The sequence below is a fragment of the Puma concolor genome, chromosome A1 (assembly GCF_028749965.1).
Source record: "Puma concolor isolate L17-30 chromosome A1, mPumCon1.1.hap2, whole genome shotgun sequence".
In the NCBI taxonomy this organism is placed as follows: domain Eukaryota; kingdom Metazoa; phylum Chordata; class Mammalia; order Carnivora; family Felidae; genus Puma; species Puma concolor.
Window position 1 is genome coordinate 98349696 of NC_141667.1, and position 15433 is coordinate 98365128.

The window sequence follows — 15433 nt, forward strand, 5'->3', positions numbered from 1 at the left end:
TATGTGAGTTATAATTTCTCCACATCCTCACCAATACTAATTTTTCTTTTTTGAAAAAAAATTACTGTCTTTTAGATTAGAGTTATCCTAAAGGGTATGAAGTGGAATCTCATTACTGCTTTTTGCAATTTGGATTCACATTTCTCTAATAAAAAACTGTTGATTGTCTCTTGGCCAGTTCTGCATCTTCTTTGAAAAAATGTCTGTTCAGATCTTTTTACCGTTTTATAATTGGGTTTTCTTTCTGTTGTTTATTGTTAGAGTTCTTTATATATTTTGAATACTAGATTCTTATCTGTTGTCAAATTTGCAAATATTTTCTCCCATTCTGTGGATTATCTTTTCATCTTCTTGATTGTGTCCTTTGAAGCACAGACATTGTAAATTTTCATGAATTCCACTTCTATTTTTTCTTTGTTTCCTTATGCCTTGGGTGTCATATCTAAGAAATGGATGCTTAATCCAAGGTCATGAAGATTTATATTTGTCTTTTTTCCTAACAGTTTGTAGATTTAACTTTTATATATAGGGCTGTGATCCATTTTGAGTCTCCATGCAATCACTGATCTGCTTTTGGTTACGAGTTTTGTCATTTTTAGAATTTCTTATAAATTAAACCGTACAGTATGATGTCTCTTGAGTTTTAGTCCTTATTTTTTAAATGTTTCTTTCATTCATTCATTCATTCATTCATTCATTCATTCATATTTGAGAGAGAGAGAGAGGGAGGGAAGGGCAGAGGGAGAATCAGAATCTGAAGCAGGCTTCAGGCTCTCAGCTGTCAGCAGAGAACCTGGTGCAGGGCTTGAACCCGAACCTCGAGATCCTGACCTGAGCTGAAGTTGGATGCTTAATCGACGGAGCCACCCAGGTGCCCTGAATTTGACTCCTTTTACCTTCAAATCTGAGATTCATCTGTACTATTTCATGTATTCCCATTTTGTTCCTTTTTTGCTGCAATCTGATATTTTTTCAATTTTCACATTTACCTTTTGAAATACACCTGAATAAAATGCTGTATGTGGTCATGTAAAAATTAATTTTTAATTTTTCTTGTATTTTAATTTTCTTTAACTTTTTCTTTTCTAATTACCTAGGGATAGATAATTTGCATTGTCTGGGAAATGTATATTTAATTTTTTTTTAAGTTTATTAATTTATTTTGAGAGGGAGAAAGTGCAAGAGCAAGCAGGGGAGCGGTACCCAGAGAGGGAGAGAGAGGATCCCAAGCAGGCCCTGTGTTGCTGGAACCCACGAACCGTGACATCATAACCTGAGCCAAAATCAAGAGCCAGATGTTCAACCAACTGAACCACCCAGACGCCCCTGTATAGTTTTTAGGAAATAGTGTCATAGAGTTTTCCAAAGTGGCTGTATCATTTGCATTCCCACCAGCAATTGTATGGGAGTTCCAGTTGGTTCACATCCCTTCCAACACTTGACCTTATTAGACTCTAACATTAGCCAGTTTGGTAGCTGTATAATGGTATTTCATTGTGCATGTATTTGCATTTTCTTTTTTTTTTTTTCCTTTAAATGTTCATTTATTTTTGAGAGGGGGGCTGGGGGAGAGGGAAACAGAGGATCTAAAGCGGGTTCTTTGCTGACAATGCCCGATGTGGGTCTTGAACTCAACGGTGAGTTTATGACCTGATCTGAAGTCAGACACTTAACTGACTGAGCCACCCAGGCACCCCTACATTTTCCTATATTTAGTGCCGTTGAACATTTTTCATGATTTGTTGGTTAGTCATATCTCTTCTAAAATGTCTGTTCATATCTTTTTTGTTTTATAATTAAAGCGTAAGAATTCTGGTTCTAGTCTTCTCTCAGATAGATGGTTATTTATTATTATTTATTTTCTCTTGGTCTGTGGCTTGCCTTTTTGTTTTCTTACTATCTTTTAAAAAACAAACATTTGATTTTGATAAAGTCCATTTTATCTGTTTTTTTCTCAGTTGTACTTCATGGTTTTTGGTGACCTTTTTAAGAGATCTTTGTCTAACCTAATGTCAAAGATTTTTCCTGGTGTGTTCTAAAAGTTTAATAGTTGTAGCTATTATATTTAGGTCAATGATTCATGTTTGGATCCAGTGTCCATAGGTGTGTGATCCATAGGTTCGATGATTCACTGGGAGGACTCATAGGACTTAGGATATAGTCATACTCATAGCTATGATTTATTACAATGAAAGGTACATAATAAAATCAGTCCCTGAAAGAGGTGCTTGTGGTAAAGTCAAGAGGAAACCAGATGCAAGCTTCCAAGTATCTTTCTCCAGTGATTTTCCCAGTGATAATCAATTCCTCCAGCATCAATTGTGACAAAAAGTGTGAGGTGTTGTCCACTAGGAGAGCTCATTAGTGATTCAGTGCCCAAGTCTTTTACTGGGGGGCTGTTCATGGAGGCATTAACTGCCTAGCATGTACCAAAATTCCAAACTCCCTTAAAAAAAAGCAAATGTTGAGCATAAACCATATTGTTTGTAAACCACCCTTATCAGGGAATTGTGGGAATACCCCTAAAATTCAAGTTCCCGGATCCCAGTCAGTGCCAACTTTGAAAGCAGACTTTCTAAGGATAGCATTCTTTGGCCTGCTTTATTAACTTTTTCTTGCACAGCACATTTTAATTAGACTTTGTGTGTGATGTGAGGTAAGTAAGGTTCAAGATTTATTTATTGATTTTTCTGGGTATTCATTTGTTCTGGTATCACTTTTTAAGAAGACTCTGTCTTTTCCCCCTTGAATTTCCTTGCTACTTCTGTGAAAAATTCTTGATCATGTAAGTGCAAGTATGTTTCTGGACTCTTTTCTTTTCCGTTGATCTATTTGCCATACCACACTGCCTTGTTTACTGGATAGTCACGTTGTAAGTCTTGAAGTCAGGTAGTGTAAGCACTCCAGCCTGGTTTTGTTTTTTTAACCTTTTTTTGGCTAGTCTGGGTCTTTTGTCTTTTTATGGAAGTGTTAAAATTAGCGTGTCAGTTTCCTCAAAAGCCTGTTAGGACTGATTTTGTTTGCATTGAATTTATAGATCAAATTTGGGGAAAATTGCTGTCTTTACCATATTAAGTCTTCCAGTCCACAAATGTGGTCTTCTATAATTTCCTTTTGCAGTATTTTATAGTTTTGGTATTCAAGTTTTGCATGTATTTTAAATTTGTTTTTTAGTAGTTTTGAAAGCTGTTTTGTTTATTTTTTTAAAGTTCATTTATTTTGAGGGCCACCTGGGTGGCTCAGTTGGTTGAGTGTCCAACTCTTGATTTTGGCCCAGGTCATGATCTCGTGGTTTGTGAGTTCCAGCCCCGCATCGGACTCTGTTGATGGTGTGGAGGCTGCTTGTAATTCTCTCTCTCTCCCCCCCCCCACCACCTCTCTGCCCCTTTGGTGCGTGTGCCTTCTCTCTCTCTCTCAAAAGAAATAAACCTAAAAAATATATAAAATTTGTTTTTAAGTTTATTCATTTTGAGAAAGAGTGTGAGGGAGGGAGGAGTGGAGAGAGATGAAGGGGTGGGGAGAGAGAGAGAGAGGAGAGAGAGAGAGAGAGAGAGAGAGAGAGAGAGAGAGAGAGAGAGAAGAATTCTAAGCAGGCTCTACACTGTCAGTGCTGAGCCTGATACAGGGGGAGGAGGCCACTTGAGCTCATGAACTGTGAGATCATGACCTGAGCCCAAATCAAGAGTTTGATGCTTAACCGACTGAGCCACCCAGGCACCCCTGAAGGCTATTTTAAACAACATTGTCTTTTGAATTTCGTTTTCCAATTGGTTATTGCTAGCATAAAGAATTGATTTTTGTATATTGATCTTGTGTTGTGTCTTTGCTAAATTCACTTATTAGCTCTGATAGCTATTTTATAGATTTCTTAGGCTTTGTTACATAAAGGATCATATCATGTACAAATGTAATTTTACTTTTCTGTTCTTTTTTCTTCTTGTCATATTACATTGAGTACACTGTACATTACAGTATTGAATAAAAGTGATGAGAATAGTTACCCTTGCCTTGTTTCTCATGTAGAAAGCACTGTGCCTTTTATCTTTGAATATGATATTAGCTATAGGTTTTTTTTTGCAGCTGTCTGTAATCATGTTGAGGAAGTTCTTTCTACCCATAGTTTGCTAAAAGTTTTTATAGCAAATGAGTTTTGAATTTTTCCAAGTGCTTTTTCTGTAACTTTTGACATTATATGATTTTTCTCTATTCTCTTGATAGTGGTAAATGACTAGGATTGATTTTTCACTAGTTAAACCTTTTTATTCCTGGGGTAGGTCCCTCATGGTCGTCTTGTGTTAAATCTTTATATTGTTAGAATTGGTTTGCCATCTTTTTATTAAGGAGTTTTGCGTCTATATGTTATTGCGTCTATATGTATTTTACTTGCAGTGGCTTTTGTTTTGATATCAGGGTAATCAGGTTACTACTGGCTTTGTAAAATGAGTTTGGGATGTATTTCTCCTTTGCTGTCTCAAAGAGTATGTGTAGAATTATTTTATCCTAATATGGTATTATTTTATTCTTAGTGTGAAGTCAAGTGTGCTTGGAGTTTATTTTATAGTAAGGTTTTAAATTATGAGTTCAAATTGTTTATTTGGTATAAACCACTGTGGGAAATAGTTAACTCAGCAGACTTGGGTTGCTCAAACCCCGTACATTCCCCCAAAAGATACATTTTCATGACTGCTCGTTGTCTGGCTTGGTCAAACTGAGCTGTTGGACTGTTCTGTCTGATAAAAGTGTTTTATCACTTTTTGGTAAACACCTGCTTTTTCTTTTCCTGTTCTGGAGCTTTAGTTACTGATCTCCTACGTAGTGATGACAATATGTGTAGTTGTACAGGATCTACATGACTGATCCCTAATAAATACTTTGGATAGTCTTTCTTTGTCAAGTTTCCCTGGTTGGTGGCATTTTGTACATGTTGTCATACATTGTTGCTGAAGGAATTAAGCAGGTCTTATGTGACTCCACTGTTAGGATTCTTGGAAGCTTGTGCCTGGTGTCCTCTGGACTTTACCCCATGTACCTTTTCCTTCTGCTGATCTTACTATGTATTCCTTTGCTGTAATGAATCATAACCCTGAGTATGACAACTTTTCTGAGTGCTATAAACCCTTCTAGCCAGTCATCCAACCTGAAGATGGTCTTGGTGGATCCCCAACACAGGGCTATTTAGATTTTCTATTTCTTCTTGGATCTCTGTTAGTAATTTGTCAGTCAAGAAATTTATCCATCTCATCCGGGTTGTCAGTTTAGTAACATGAAATTGTTAAAAATATTCCCTTAGTATTTTTTTAATGTCTGTACCTTCTGCAGTGATATTTACTCTTCCTGATATTTGGTAGTTTTTGTCTTCTCTTTTTCTTGATCAAATTAGAGGCTTATCAATTGTATTGACCTTTTGAAAAACAGCTTTTAGTTTTATCCATTTACTTTTTTCTGTTTTGTATGTCATTGATTTTTTAAATGATTATTGACTTTTGTATTTATCTTTTATACTTCAGATTTATACATAATTTGGGGTTCCTTTTTTTTTTTTTTTTAATTTTTTTTTCAACGTTTATTTATTTTGGGGACAGAGAGAGACAGAGCATGAACGGGGGAGGGGCAGAGAGAGAGGGAGACACAGAATCGGAAACAGGCTCCAGGCTCTGAGCCATCAGCCCAGAGCCTGACGCGGGGCTCGAACTCACGGACCGCGAGATCGTGACCTGGCCGAAGTCGGACGCTTAACCGACTGCGCCACCCAGGCGCCCCTGGGGTTCCTTTTTAATATTAAAAATTAATTTACTGACAATTACTTTGTCAGTCTTTGAACATGAACATGGTTATGTTTTTCTTGAAGTGGGAAAAAACACGAAAACTGAAATATATGAATGTCCTTTACCTGTATAAAATGCACCGAAGAAAGCGGACTTTTTTCCTCTTGAAAACAAAAATAACCAGGACAGTTCTAACAATATTGAGCTGCTCGAACATCTAGAGAATGTCAAAATAGCGAATTATTTTTAACATGCTTCCTTTTAAAAACGAAGGGGATAAATCTCTATGTTACTTAGTGGTCATTTAGAAAATGGAAGCATTATTTACATGTAAAAAAAAGTCTAAATAGTTTTATTATTTTGAAATTGGGACCTGAATTTGCAAAAGACATAGTTAAGGTGGGGTTCTTTTTTTAATATCTTGAGTTGGAAACGCAGATCAAAACTTTTGGTTAATATAAAATACTATGTATTTTCTTCTAAACATTGTTTCATTTGCATTTTTCAAATTAAATTTTATAGATTTTCATTGTTTAGTTAAAAATATTTTTACTTTATGATTTCTTTATTGACTCATGGATTATTTAGAAGTATGTTGTTTAATTTCCTCATTTTGAGGGTGGAAGGGTTATCTGAATGATCTTACTATTAATTGCTTTGTAACATTCTTCCATTTTAGTCCTAAAGCATATTTAGTTTTATTTCATTCTTAAAATTTATGAGAACTTGTTTATAGATCATCATAGTTTATTTTGGTGTGCATACCATGTGCAGTTGGTGTAGAGAATGTGTATTCTGCTATTGTTGGATATACATTTCTAACCGTGTTACTTAAATGTGGGTTGTTAGTGTTTAGATTTTTAAAATTATTTTTACCTACCTGTTGTCTAGTGTTCCACTGATGGCTAGGAGGGGGATTTTAAATCTCCCAGTCGTGATTCTGAAATTGTTCATTTCTCCCTTTAATTTAGTCATTTTCTTGCATAAATTTTAAAGCACTCCCATCATGCCTCACTCTGCGTGTCTTCGTAATGACTTGACCCTTTTACCCTAGAATAGGTCCTTCTTTATCTCTGGTGACACTTTTTGTCTTAAAGTCTATTTGATTTGTTATTCATGTTGCCACTCCAGCCTTCTCATCCCTTTGTCCAGTATATCTTTTTTCCAACTATTTGCTTTTAGCCTGTCTGTGTCTTTGAATGTCCTGTGCATCTCTTATTGCCAGAACATAGTTCCATCTTTTCCCCATCCATTTTGTCAAACTGTGCCTTTGAATTGGATTGTTTATTATTTTAATACTTCATGTAATTACTGGTATGTTTGGATTTGAGTGTACTATTATACTATTTATTTTCTATTTGTCTTTTTTGTTTTCTTTTTTCCTTTCTTCTCTTTGCTTTGGAGGAAATCCCATTTAAAATTTTCTTGTTTTTATTTTTAACCTGTTTACTTTGCACTTTTTTTAAAATTGTTGATTGTATTTATTTTTATTTTTTAAAGTTTATTTATTTATTTTAAGAGACAGAGTGAGGGGCGCCTGGGTGGCGCAGTCGGTTAAGCGTCCGACTTCAGCCAGGTCACAATCTCGCGGTCCGTGAGTTCGAGCCCCGCGTCGGGCTCTGGGCTGATGGCTCGGAGCCTGGGGCCTGTTTCCGATTCTGTGTCTCCCTCTCTGCCCCTCCCCCGTTCATGCTCTGTCTCTCTCTGTCCCAAAAAAAAAAAAAAAAAAAAAAAAAGTTGAAAAAAAAAAGAGACAGAGTGAGAGAGAGCGAGCTTGTGAGGGGTAAAGAGAGAGGAGAGGAGAGGATCCCAAGCAGGGCTCGGCGCCTTCAGCCGAGAACCGTGAGATCCTGACCTCAGCCGAAATCAAGAGTTGTACACTTAACCGATTGAGCCACCCAGGTGACCCTACTGTATTCATTTGTAGCTTTTTGCAGTCAGTTTTATCTAATACTGTATCTCTTCACTTAAAATATAGAAATCTTGCAACCGTATACATCCATATTCCTTCTGTCTTTTGTTTAGCTTTATTTGTGTCAGATTAAAAACGTCTCAAGACAGTGCAATTTTTGCTTTAAATTTTCATGATTTATAAAGAAATTAAGAGAAGAAAACAGAAAAAAGTGTTTGTCACTTATTTCCAGCGTTCTCTTTGTATTGTAAAGTTGCACATTTCTATCAGTATCATTATCTTCCTGCCTTAAAATCTTGCATTGGCTTTTGCTGTGGTGCAGATCTGCTGCTGCTGAAATCTCTTTTCTGAAAGTGTTTCCATTTTACCTCTGTTCCTAAAGGATCCTTGCACTGGTCATAGAATTCTGGGTTATATGGGTTATTGTTGTTGTTGTTGTTGTTTTCCTTTTAGCACTCTAGAGATGATTTAAAGATCCTCTGTGATTCGTTATGCAGTATCCCTGTTAACTGGGTAATTGATACCACTTATGTAATTTGTCATTTTTCTCATGATGCTTTCATGTTTTGCTTTTCATCTTTAACTCTGAGTTGTCTTGGTTTGCGCTTCTTTGTGTTCATTTGGCCTGGCGTCTATTGAATGTCTTATATCTGTGAATTACTGCCTTTGATCAAAATTAGGGAAATTTTGGTGATTATTTCTCTTCTTTTTTAGTTTCAGTGTACAATATAATAATTCAACACTTGCATGCATTACTGTGTGCTCACCATGACCAATGCATTCCTCAATCCCCATCACCTATTTAATCCATCCCCCCAACCACTTCCTCTGTGGTAACCACCAGTTCTCTATAATTAAGAGTCTGTGTCTTGTCTCTCTCTCTCTCTTATCTTTTGTTTTGTTTCTTAAATTCCCTATATGAGTGAAATCGTAGAGCATTTGTCTTTCTCTGACTGATTTATTTCACTTAGCATTATACTCTCTAGCTCCACGCATGTCACTGCAAATGGCAAGATTTCATTCTTTTTTTTTTTTAAAGAGTTCTGAATTTTGTTTCTGACTTGTTTTTCTTTTTAATTTTTTTTAAATGTTTATTTGAGAGAGACAGAGTGTGAGCGGGGGGAGGGGCAGAGAGAGAGAGAGAGAGAGAGAGAGAGAGGGAGAGAATCTGAAGAGGCTTCAGGCTCTGAGCTGTCAGTACAGAGCTGGACACAGGGCTTGAACTCACAAGCCGTGAGATCGTGACATGAGCCGAAGTCGGACGTTCAACCGACTGAGCCACCCAGGCGCCCCAAGATTTCATTCTTTTTGTTGGCTAAGCCACTGTGTGTGTGTGTGTGTGTGTGTGTGTGTGTGTGTGTGTGTGTACGCGTACCACATCTTCTTTCTTCATTTGTCAATTGATGGACACTAGGGCTGCTTCCCTATCTTGTCTATTGTAAGTAATGCTGCTATAAACATAAGAGTGGCCATTATTTCTTCAGGTAATATTTTGCTCCATTCTCTTCTCCTTCTCGTATTATTGTAAACAACAACATGTATATTGTTTGAAGTGCGTGAAGCTTTGTTGGTTTTCTTACATCTCTTTGTGTGCTTCCCATTGGATTTTTATTCACCTTTTTTCAGGTTCACTTATTCTTCTGGCATCTCCATCTGATTGTTGAGTACATTCAGTGAACATTTTTTCATTTTAGAATTTCACCTTGGTTCTTTCTTTTTCTTTGCTGAGATATGCTTTATTTTTCTCTAATTGAGAGCACATTTTCTTTTACTTCATTAAGAATATGTGTAATAGTAGGCTTTAAAATTGTCTGCTGGTTCCAATACCTTGTTTATCTCAAACTTACATTTGGTTGATTTTCGTGTGTGTGTGTGTATACATATATATTTATATATATGCGTGTATGTATGTATTCCATTTCTTGAGTTTCTCTTACATTGGGCAATTTTGAGTTCTGTTCTTGCCATTATATTATCATGGAGATTCTGTATTCTTTTATTTTTACATCACAGGTGGTATTTTGAAGGTGCTTACCTTGACGAGTTCAAATTGTAAATTCTATTTCTTAAGCAGCAGCTTCAGTCAGTCTCATGTCATATTTTTTGTCTTCTGCTGAACTACTTTGAGTCTATTCTCTGCTTGCATGGTTCAGGAGTTAGTCAGAGATGTGGATAGAGACTATTTGAGGAGCCCATCTCCAGCCCTTTCCCTTCTGGGATTCCCCTGTTTTCTTCAGTGGCCATGATTTTTGTAGGTTCAATATTTTGGCACCTTTGGCCAGAGACAGAGTGGTTTGTCCATCAGTGCCTCCACTTGCACTTCATCCAGTATTCGCTTGGCCTCATCAGAAAGCCAAGGGAATGAGGAATTTACTCTCTCTCTTGTCACCTTTGAGTATATACTCCTAACCACACTCTGCTGCTGTTTCACCACCAGGGGCCACAGTGCTTTTGTAATATGTCCTTTTTTTTTTTTTTTTTTTTTTAAGTTTTCTGTGGGAGATTGTTCTGGTACAATTTTATTCCAAAATTACCAGTTTACTTATCTATTAAAGAGTTTTAAAAATGAGCTGTCTCAAAGGAGACCCTATGAAGCCAAGAGGCAAAATGTCATCATATGTATTCTTTGTGCAAAGTTACCGAGAAGAGTGCAAGAAGCAGCACCCCGTTGCTGCAGGCAACTTCTCAGAGTTTTCTAAGAAGTGCTCAGAGAGATGGTAGACCACGTCTGCTAAAGAGAAAGGAAAGTTTGAAGACATGGCAAAGGCAGAAACGTCCCATTACGGAAGAGAAATGAAAACTGATATCCCTCCTAAAAGAAGTTCAAGGATGCCAGTGCACCCAAGAGGCCTCCTTCGGCCTTTTTCTTGTTTTGTTCTGATAATCGCCCAGAAATCAAAGGAGAACATTCCAAACATCCCAGCCTGTCCATTGGTGATGTTGCAGGGAAACTGGGAGAGATGTGGACTAACACTGCTGCAGATGACAAGAAGGCTTCTAATAAGCTGATGAAAAAATATGAAAAGGATATTGCTGCATACTGAGTTAAAGGAAAGTCTGATAAAGCAAAAACAGGAGTCGTCAAGGCTAAGAAAAACAAGGAAGAGAAGGAAGATGAGGAAGATGAAGAGGATGAGGAAGAGGAGGGAGATGAAGAAGATGGTGAGGATGAATATGTTGGTTCGAGAGCAGTTTTTTGTTTTTTGTCTGTAAAGCATTTAAACCCCTTTATACAACTCACTCCTTTTAAAGAAAAAAATTGAAATGTAAGGCTGTGTAAGATTTGCTTTTAAACTGTACAGTGTCGTTTTTTGTATAGTGAACACACTACCGAATGTGTCTTTAGATAGTCCTGTCCCAGTGGTGTTTTCAGTAGCCACCAGCCTTATATGGTACAGTATGGGGGTTGTAAATTGGTGTGGACATTTAAAGCAGGCCCTTGTTAGTGCACAGCATAAATTAATTTTATATGGGGATAGTTGTTTTTCATCTTCATTTGTCTCTGATGCAGCTTATACGAAATAATTGTTTTGTTAACTGAATACCACCCTGTAATTGCAAACAAACAAAAAAAAAGTTGCAGCTATTTTGTTGACATTCTGAATGCTCCTAAGTAAATACAAATTTTTTTAATTAAAAATAAAAAATAAAAATGAGCTGCCTCTCTCCCCCAAAGTCTTTCATGTGTTCTCTCATGTTTACCATTTATGGCCCTCTTCATTCCTTTGTATAGGTCCAAATATCCTATTTGGTATCGTTTTCCTTATGACTAGAGGACTTTCTTTAACATCTCTTTTGTTTTGCTGATAATGAATTCTTTCAGCTTTTGTTTTAAAAAGTCTTTATTTTGCTTACAATTTGAAAATATTTTTGCCTAGTAAAATTTACAGTTCTAGGTTTACAGTCTTCTTTGTTCAGTATTTAAAAAGTATTTCAGGGGCGCCTGGGTGGCGCAGTCGGTTAAGCGTCCGACTTCAACCAGGTCACGATCTCACGGTCCCTGAGTTCGAGCCCCGCGTTGGGCTCTGGGCTGATGGCTCAGAGCCTGGAGCCTGTTTCCGATTCTGTGTCTCCCTCTCTCTCTGCCCCTCCCCCGTTCATGCTCTGTCTCTCTCTGTCCCAAAAATAAATAAACGTTGAAAAAAAAAATAAAAAAAAAATAAAAAGTATTTCAAGGTGCCTGGGTGGCTCAGTCAGTTATGGTGTCCGACTTTAGCTCAGTTCATGATCTCAACGGTTTGTAGTTCGAGCCCTGTGTCAGGCTCTGTGCTGACAGCTCGGAGCCTGGAGCCTGCTTTGGATTCTCTTTCTCTCTCTCTCTCTCTCTCTTTCTCTTTCTCTCTATGTTCTTCCCCTGTTTGCTCTCTGTCTCTCTCAAAAATAAATAAACATTAAAAAAATATTTCATTGTTTTCTGTCCTGCAAGTTTACTGTCATTGTTAATCTCTGTTTCATTGTGTACAATGTGTCTTTCTTACCTCTTCTTGGTTTTGAGATTTTCTCTCTAGCACTGGTTTTCAATTTTACTGCCATATGCCTTGACATATTTTTTTTTTTCATGTTTATTCTGCTTCAGGTTTGTTGAGCATCTTATATTTGTGGGTTATAGTTTTCTTAAAATTTCAGCCATTAGTTTATCACAAATATATTTTCTCTCTTCTCTCTCCTTTTGGCATTTCTGGTACACATACAGACTAATTGATGTTGTCCTACTGGTCACTGATAATATCGTCAGTTTTTTCCCAGTCTTTTCTCTCTGTGCTTCATTTTGATAGTTTTTATTGCTGTATACTTAACTGACCTTACCTTTTGCTGTGTCTAACTTGTTCATCTCTTCCAGTGTATTTATCAAATCAGCTGTTACATTTTTCATCTCTAGATGTTTCATTGGATCACTTCTATATCTTGTGATTCTCTCCTCAACATAGTCATATTTTTGTCTGTCTTTGGGCATATGGAGCATATTTATAATAGTTACTGTAAAGCCCTTCTCCTTTTTTTTTTTTTTTTAAGATTTTACTTTTAAGTAAACTCTCCACCCAATATGGGGCTCAAGGTTATGATCCCAGGATCAAGAGTCACATGCTCTACTGAGTGAGCCAGCCAGGCGCCTCTCTGCTACTTCTATCCTTTCTATCACTTGAGTCTTTTTCTATAGATTGATTTTTCTCATGGTTATGATTCATATTTTCCTACTTTTTTAATTAATTGTATGCTAAACATTGTGAAATTTATGTGGCTGGCTGGTGGATTTTGTTGTATTCCTTTAAATTGTGTTGGCTTTTTTTTGTTTGTGGCACACAGTTATGTGGAATTATTTGATTCTTTCAAAGCATACATTTAAGCTTTATTAGGGAGCTCAGAAATATTTTTATAGATTAATTTAATCCCACTCCTAAAGTGATGCCTTCTTGGGATTCTACTCAACAGTCTGTGTATTTATGAGACATTTTCTCTGGCTGGTAGGAGCACGAACTAATCCTAGTTCTTTGTGATCTTTAAGATATCTTATGTGTACTTTTTTCTTGTGTTTGTTTTTGGTGTTATTGATTGATTGATTGGTCTGGCCTCAGGTAGTTTTATGTCACTCTTTCTTGTGCATGTCAGGGCTTCGTTTAAGACTTGATGGTGGTCCTCTGTAGTGTGTGTGTGCTCTCTCTCTCCCTCTCACTGTCTCTGTGAAGTTTCCTCCTGTTTGTTTTTTTGCTCTGCAAATTTGAGCAACCTTGGCCTCTGAACTTTCGTCTCTTGTCTCCTCAGCACAATGAATCTTCTGAATTCTGTTTGAGTTGCCCCCCTGTGCTGGTAGACTTATGCTTAGTGATAGTACTCAGCTTGACTTTTCCGTCTCTCTGGGTTCACAGTTCTGTACTGCTTGTTGTCCAACATAGGAAACTATTGTTACATTTCCTGCTCCTGATATTCTATTTGGTTAAGGCAGGAGGGTAAATCAGGTCTCTCAGTTATTACTAAATTACAGCTTCATCAAAATCTGTAACTGTTTCTAAAGCCTTAAAAATACATGGAATGTTATTGATCAAATGAAACATTAGGCTCAGCTTTCCCTACTTTCTGTGTGGAATTTTCAATTTATAAGTGGTGACGTACTTGAAAACTTTCATCATCTTTTCCAGTCTCTGTATCAGACTTCTATAGCAGTGTCTTCTAGTGCTTTACGGCCAGAATATACTGAGTGAGCTATGTACCATTAGCAACTTTATAGTCAATGCTTAAGTATTTTTAGTTGTAAAAACGGGGCATTTTTTTTTTAAAGGAAACAATTGCTTAGGTACAGGAAAGAATAAGAGTGAATAAAATAATCATGATGAGAATGATGAATTTTTTAAGTACAGCAATAGGAGTAGCTAGGTCACACTTCATTTGTGTATAATACAAATACAAGATTGACGTGAAGTGGACTCTTAGATATTATTTTAACACTATGACAGTGAATTGGTGTTACTATGTCTCTAATATAAAGTATACTAGTAATTTAAATAGTTTTTTCTCGGGGCGCCTGGGTGGCTCAGTCGGTTAAGCGGCCGACTTCGGCTCAGGTCGGGATCTCACAGTCCATGAGTTCGAGCCCCGCGTCGGGCTCTGTGCTGACCGCTCAGAGCCTGGAGCCTGTTTCAGATTCTGTGTCTCCCTCTCTCTCTGACCCTCCCCCATTCATGCTCTGTCTCTCTCTGTCTCAAAAATAAATAAACGTTAAAAAAAAAAATTAAAAAAAATAAATAGTTTTTTCTCGTATAAGGTAAGTTAGTTTAAATAATCTTGCATTTACATATTCAAGATCTGGAAAAATAAAGCGAAGTATATTTTATACATTTCTAGAGTACACATTTACTTATATAAAAATAATTATTTTTCCTTCACCATTTTAACATTATTAGAAAATATTATAGGGTTTTAAACATATATACTTCAAACCCCTTTTTAGAAACTTATTCAAGAATACATAAATTTTTATTAGATAATAAATACATTATATATTTGGAATAGGTGAATTTTGCTACCAAAATGATTAGTCATCATAAAATCAATTTGACTGACTCGGGTAAATTAAAATCAAAACAATTAATTTAATATTGGACTTAAATTAACTTGATAAACCATTCTTTCTAAGAGTCCAATTAATAGGAGAAATGTAGGGGCGCCTGGGTGGCGCAGTCGGTTGGGCGTCCGACTTCAGCCAGGTCACGATCTCGCGGTCCGTGAGTTTGAGCCCCGCGTCGGGCTCTGGGCTGATGGCTCGGAGCCTGGAGCCTGTTTCCAATTCTGTGTCTCCCTCTCTCTCTGCCCCTCCCCCGTTCATGCTCTGTCTCTCTCTGTCCCAAAAATAAATAAAAAAAAAAAAAAAAACGTTGAAAAAAAAAATAGGAGAAATGTAGGCTATATGTATGTAATCTAGTATTTGCAAATTTGACTTGTCATTAATTTAATAGATATTTATTAAACAACATTTGTATGCTTGTTACTATATACTTCTGAATTGATAATATCAAGAGTTAAACTCTCTTTGATATATTATGGTCATGCTATCTGAGCTTCTAATTTGATGTAGTTTTATGGCTTCTGATGTAAGTGCAGGTATCTGAAAAAAATTGAGATTTGACTTAGAAAAATTGTGAGATATAGGTAGAGCTGTTACCTTAGTGTTTTAGGACTAGAGTCTCTAGAGAAATGCTAGAGAAAGCATTAAAAGATGCTTTCTGTGCGAGGTTGTTAGTACCTTACATCTATCAACTCATTT

At 36.7% G+C, this 15433-nt stretch overlaps 1 protein-coding gene and 1 pseudogene across 5 annotated transcripts in view; both read left to right on the plus strand.

Annotated features, from left to right (window-relative positions):
* AP3B1 (adaptor related protein complex 3 subunit beta 1) overlaps positions 1 to 15433 on the plus strand; it is a 267105-nt gene that overhangs the window by 49900 nt on the left and 201772 nt on the right. The window lies entirely within an intron of this gene.
* Positions 9546 to 11610, plus strand: LOC147584323 (high mobility group protein B1 pseudogene; annotated as a pseudogene).